We start from the raw sequence: 6,856 nt of genomic DNA on the forward strand, positions 1-6,856 counted from the left end.
CCTCTGACCTTGTCAAAAGTGACATGAGGACAATTATTAGGGTGATTTTGCATTGGAGAAGATGGCATAGCCACACTTTTGGGGACTGACATAAGTTTTGGGGTACTCACAATACCAATGTGCAATTATAATAGATAAGAAATGAAGGTGTGTACCAAGTATGAATCACCCAGTGTCCAGTAAGTCCATGGACCCACTCTGCGTTGGTCTCTATACCCTAAATGTATAATTAAAATGGACCTACTTGGCACTGACATTGGCAGTATCCTCAGACTGGCTCTCTAAGCCAGGGAGTGAGGGTTATTAGTACAGAAAGGATAAATGAAAGCTGCCAGAACTTCCCCTCCCTGCCAGCTCTCACAGGCAGAATATTGAACCCCCAAATAACATTGTACTCTTGGAAATTGCAGAAATAACTGTAGCCCATGAAAGACCTCAAAGATGCAGGGCAGTGATGCTGTTCACATCCTCTTTGATATCTTCCTATTGGCCTATATAAAATGTGATGGTTCTTTGAAAAGGACTACATTATTTTAAACCACATCAGGAGATAATCACAATTGCGCTCCTTTTCCAAATGCAGATTTTTTTTTCTAAGCTTTTCCTTAGAAATTCTGATCAGCCACGATTTTGAAGAATCTGTTTTGGATGGAGTGGACTTAATATATTATGGGAGTGGATCTAAGAAGTTCAAGGCTTGGACTGAAGTGGACAATTTGGGTATTCTGCAAAGACCCCTTTAATATTTTTTATTTACTATTTTTATGTGCTGTGGCTTTAGTGTGCTTTTGCCTCTAAAAGTTAGCATTTGTAGCACTTGTTTTAGTGTAACAGCCTTCAGGTTACTGATGCCTACTTTGCTTGAATGGACATCCAGAATTGGTTGGGGATGTGTACTTTGTGAGTACATCCATTTATCATTGATTGACACATATTGAGGTAGGACAGTTCTAGCTTCCTTGCCATGACTCTCAGCTGACACTCCACAGTTCCCTGCAGGATCAAGAGGAAGTTATCTTTTGCAGGTCTGAGATTCTACCCTTGCTTGTCTTTGACCCGTTCCCTTCCTTCCTTTTGCCCACTCCTTTACTGGTTTTACCCAGGAACAATTTCTTAATAAATTACTTGCACATGAATCCTTGCTCAGCATCTGCTTTTGGGGGAAAGAGCCTAAGACATAAGCAATGGCCTGTTAGAAAATGTGATGGAAATTTATTTTATTAATAATAAATTGCAGCAAAAATGTAAAATACTTGTGAATAATAGAAAGTAATCTACAAAATATTAATGAGCAACATTAAAAGAAAGGTTGAAAATGGACAAGCTAGGTACTTATGTAGAATGATTAACTATCACATAACTATTTTCTCCTAAATGTATATTTATATTTTTCCAATTTTTGATTTTTATGTGCACATAATAGGTTTATATATTTATGGGGTACATGAGATGTTTTGGTACAAGTGATAATTGTATCATGGAAAATTCAATATCCATCCACTAAATCATTTATTCTTTGTCCTATAAACAATCCAATTATACTTTTTTAGTTATTTTAAAATGTACAATTAAATTATTATTAACTATAGCCCCACTGTTGTGTTATCAATTAGTAGGTCTTACTCACTCTTTCTATTTTTTTGTATCCCTTAACCATCTCCACCTCTTCCCACCCATCTCTCCACTACCTTTCCCAGTCTCTGGTAACCATTCTTTTACTCTGTATCTCCATGAGTACAATTGTTTTGATTTTTAGATCCCACAAATAAGTGAGAACATATGATGTTTGTCTTTCTGTGCCTGGCTTTTTTTACTTAATATAATCACCTCCAGTTCCATTCATGTTGTTGCAAAACAAAACAAAACAAAACAAAAAACGGATCTCATTATTTTTTATGGATGAATAGTGCTCCACTGTGTATATGTACCACATTTTCTTTAGCCATTCATCTGTTGATGGACACTTAGGTTGCTTCCAAATATTAGCAACTATGAATACTGCTGTAACAAACATGGGAGTGCAGATATCACCTTGATATACTGACTTCCTTTCTTTTGGGTATATATCCAGCAGTGGAATTGCTGTTGGAAGCTCTATTTTTAGTTTTTTGAGGCACCTCCAAATTGTTATCCACAGTGGTTGTACTAATTTATCTTTCCACCAACAATGTACAAGGGTTCCTTTTCCCCCACTTCCTTGCCAGCATTTGTAATTGCCTGTCTTTTGGATGAAAGCCATTTTAACTGGGGTGAGATGATATCTCATGTAGTTTTGATTTTCATTTATTTCATGATCAATGATGTTGAGAAGCTTTTCATATGCCTGTTTGTCATTTATATGTCTTCTTTCGGGAAATGTCTATTCAAATCTTTTGCCCATTTTTTGATTGGATTATTAGGTTTTTTTCCCTATAGAGTTGTTTGAGCTCCTTTATATATTGTGGTTATTAATCCTTTGTCAGTTGGGTAGTTTGCAAACAATTTTTCCCATTCTGTAGGTTGTCTTTTCAGTTTCTTGGCTGTTTCCTTTGCTGTGCAGAAGCTTTTTAATTTGTTGTGATGCTATTTGTCCATTTTTTTTTTTTTTTTTTTTTCTTTGGCTACCTTTGCTCGTGGGGTATTACTCTAGAAATTTTTGCCCCGACCATTTCCCAGAGAATTTCCCCGATGTTTTCTTATAGTAGCTTCATAGTTTGAGGTCTCAGATTTAAGTCTTTAATCCATTTGGATTTGACTTTTGTATTAAAAAAATGATGATGAGAGAGGTCTAGTTTCATTCATCTGCACATGGATATTCAGTTTTCTCATCACTGTTTATTGAAGAGGCTATTTTTTCCCCAGTGTATGTTCTTGGCACTTTTGTTGAAAATGAGTTCACTGTAGTTGTCCAGATTTACTGTTGGGTTCTCTATTCTGTTCTGTTGGTCTATGTGTCTGTTTTTATGCCATACTCTGCTGTTTTGATTACTATATCTCTGTAGTATAATTTGAAATAAGGTAATATGATTCCTCCACTTTTGCTCTTTTTGTTTAAGATAGCTTTGCTTATTCTGAGTCTTTTGTGATTTCATGTAAATTTTAGAATTTTTTTCTATTTCTGTGAAGAATGCCATTATTATTTTGATATGGTTTGTCTTGAATCTGTAGATTGCTTTGGGTAATGTGGACATTTTAATAATACTGATTCTTTCAATCCATTAACATGGAATATCTTTTCATTTTTTAGTGTCCTCTTCAATTATTTTCATTAGTGTTTAATAGTTTTCATTGTAGAGATCTTTCACTTCTTTGTTTAAGTTAATTTCTAGGTATTTAACTTCATTTGTTGCTACTGTAAATTGAATTACTTTTAAATTTCTTTTCCAGATTGTTCACTGTTGATATATAGAAATGCTACTGATTTTTGTATGTTGCTTTTGTATTCTGCAACTTTTACTGAATTCATAAGTTCTAACAGTTGTTTGGTGGAGTGTTTAGGAAAAACTTTAAGTCTCCATCAAATTTATGTTTTTCAAATAGAAGGTTATATTATCTGCAAACAAGGATAATTTGACTTCTTTCTTTCCAGTTTGGGTGTCCTTGATTTTTTTTCCCTTGTCTGATTGCTCTAGCTAGGATTTCCAATATATTGAATAACAGTGGTGACAGTGGGCCTCCTTATCTTCTTCCAGATCTTAGAGGAAAGACATAGATTTTCCCCAGTCAGGAGGATTCTAGCTGTAGGTCTATCATATATAACTTTTATTATGTTGAGTTATGTTACTTCTACGGATATCCAGTTTTTTGAGAGTTTTTACCATGAAGAGGTGTTGAACTGTATCAATGCTTTTGTGGCATCAGTTGAAATGAACATACGGATCTTGTCCTTCATTCTGTTGAGATGATGTATCACATTGATTAATTTGCATATGTTAAACCAGCCTTGCATCCCTGGGATTAATCCCACTTGGCTATGATGAATGATCTTTTTAATGTATTGCTAAATTCAGTTCTCTAGTACATTTTTGCAGATTTTTTCATCAATATTCATCAGAGATATTGGCTTATAGTTCCCTTTTTGGATATTTTTGTTTGTTTGTTTTGGCATCAGGGTAATACTGTCCTCATACAATGAGTTTGGAAGTATTTCCTACTCCTCTTTTTTTTGGGAAAAGTTTAAGTAGAATTGATATTAGTTATTCCTTAAATGTTTGATGGAATTCAGCAGTGAAAACATTAGGTTCCAGGTTTTTTTTCTTTTGATACCTTTTGCTACAGCTTTGATTTTTTTCACTTCTTGTTGGTCTGTTTAGGTTTTGGATTTCTTCATGGTTCAGTCTTGATAGGTTGTATGTTTCTAGGAATGTATCCATTTCTTCTAGGTTTTCCAATTTATCGATACATGGTAGCTCATAATAGCCACGAATGACCATTTAAATTCCTGGGGTATTAGTTGTAATATTCCATTTTTTTTTTTTATCTCTGAGTTAACTTACTTGAATCTTCTCTCTTTCTTTCTTAGTCTGGCTAAAGGTTTGTTTATCTTTCCAAAAAACCAAATTTTTGTTTCATTGATTTTTTTTTTTTTTGAGACGGAGTCTCGCTCTGTCACCCAGGCTGGAGTGCAATGGCCAGATCTCAGCTTCATTGATTTTTTGTATTGTTTTTGTCATTTTAAATTCATTTATTTCTGCTCTGATCCTTATTATTTCTTCTCTTGTGCAAATTTTGTGTTTGATTTGCTCTTGCTTTTCTAGTTCTTTAGGATGCATATTAGATTATTTACTTGAAACTTTTCTTCTTTTTTATGTAGGCACTTATAACTGTAAATTTCCCAATTACTATTGCTTTTGCTATATTCTATCGGTTGGGGTATGTTGTGTTTCCATTATCATTTGTTTCAATAAATTGTTCAATTTTCTTCTTCACTTCTTCATTGATTCACTGGTCATTCAGTAGCGTATTTTTTAATTTCCATGCATCTGTATGCTTTTCAAAATACCTTTAGTTGTAGACTTTTGGTTTCATTCCATTGTGTTCAGAGATGATGCTTAATATTATTTCAGTTTTTTCAAATGTTTTAAGACTTCCTTTAGTACCTAATATATGGTCTATCCTTAGTATTAAAGAAGGATCCATGTGTTGAGAAGAAAACTGTGTATTCTGCAGCCTGTAGAAGAAGTGTTCTGTAACTATTTACTAGATCCATGAGTTTTATAATGCAGATTAAATCTAACATTTCTTTGTTGATTTTCCATCTGGGAGATCTGTCCAATGCTGAAAGTTGGAATGGTAAGTCTCCAGCTATTATTGTATTTGGCCTAGCTCTCTCTTTAGCTTTAATAATATTTTCTTAATATATCTGGGTGCTCCACTATTGGGTACATATGTATTTACAATTGTTATGTCCTCTTACTTAATTGACCCTTTTATTATTATATAGTGACTTTCTTTGTCTCTTCTTACATTTTTGTCTTGAAATCTATTTTGTCTGACATAAGTAAGCTACTTTTACTCCTTTTTGATTTCCATTGGCATAAAATATTTTTTCATCCCTTTATTTTTAGTCTATATGCATCTTTATCGCTGAAGTGTGTTTCTTGTAGGCAACAGATCGTTGGGTCCTATTTTTTAATTCATTCAGCCACTTTGTTTTTTGATTGGAGAACTTAGTCCATTTACATTAAATACTATTGTTGATAAATAGGGACTTACTCCTGCCATTTTATTTTTTACTTTCTGGTTGTTTTGCAGTCTTTTCTTCCTTCTTTTCTTCCTTACTGTCTTCCTTTTAGTGAAGGTGATATTTCTCTGGTGGTATGCTTTAATTTCTTGCTTTTAATTTTTTTGTGTATCCATTGTATGTTTTTTGATTTGAGGTTACCATGAGGCTTGCAGATACTATTTTATAACCCATTATTTTAAACTGATGATGGGTGAACACTGATTGCATTTACCAACTAAAAAAATGTAAAAACAAAATTAATAAAAACTCTATAGTTACCCTTTTTAATTTTTTGTTGTTTCTCCTTAAATATCTTATTGTACTGTCAATGTCTTGAAAAGTTGTAGTTATTACTGTGATTTGTTCATCCTTTAGTCTTTTTACCTAAGACAAGTGTAGTTTATACATTACTATTACAGTGTTATGGCATTCTGTGGTTTTCTATGTGCTCACTGTTACCAGTAAGTTTTGTACCTTCAGATGATTTCTTCTTGCTCATTAGCATATTTTTCTTTCTGATTGAAGAACTCCCTTTAGCATTTCTTGTAGGACATATCTGGTATTGATGAAATCCCTCAGCTTTTGTTTGTTTGGGAAGCTCTTTATTTCTCCTCCATGCTTAAATAATATTTTGAATGGATGTACTATTCTAGGGTAAAGGGTTTTCGTCTTTAGCACTTTAAATGTGTCCTTTCACTCTCTCCTAGCCTGTAAGGTTTCCACTAAAAAGTCTGTTGTCAAACATGTTGGAGCTCCCTTGTATGCTATTTGTTTCTTTTCTTGCTGCTTTTAGGATCTTTTCTTTGTCCTTGACCTTTGGGGGTCTGATTATTAAATGTCTTGGTGTAGTCTTCTTTTGGTTAAATCTGCTTAGTATTCTATAATCTTTTTGTACTTAGATATTGGTATCTTTCTCTAGGTTTGGGAAATTCTCTGTTATTATCCCTTTGAATCAACATTCTACCCCTGTCTTTCTCTACCTCCATTTTAGGGACAATAACTTTTAGATTTGCCTTGCTGAGGCCATTTTATAGATCTCATAGGTGTGCTTCACACTATCTTTTATTCTATTTTCTTTTGTCTCCTGTGACTGTGTATTTTCAAGTAGTCTGTCTTCAAGTTTCCTAACTCTTCTGTTTGATTAATTCTACT

This window comes from Mandrillus leucophaeus, unplaced genomic scaffold, assembly GCF_000951045.1.
Source record: "Mandrillus leucophaeus isolate KB7577 unplaced genomic scaffold, Mleu.le_1.0 Scaffold346, whole genome shotgun sequence".
NCBI lineage: Eukaryota > Metazoa > Chordata > Mammalia > Primates > Cercopithecidae > Mandrillus > Mandrillus leucophaeus.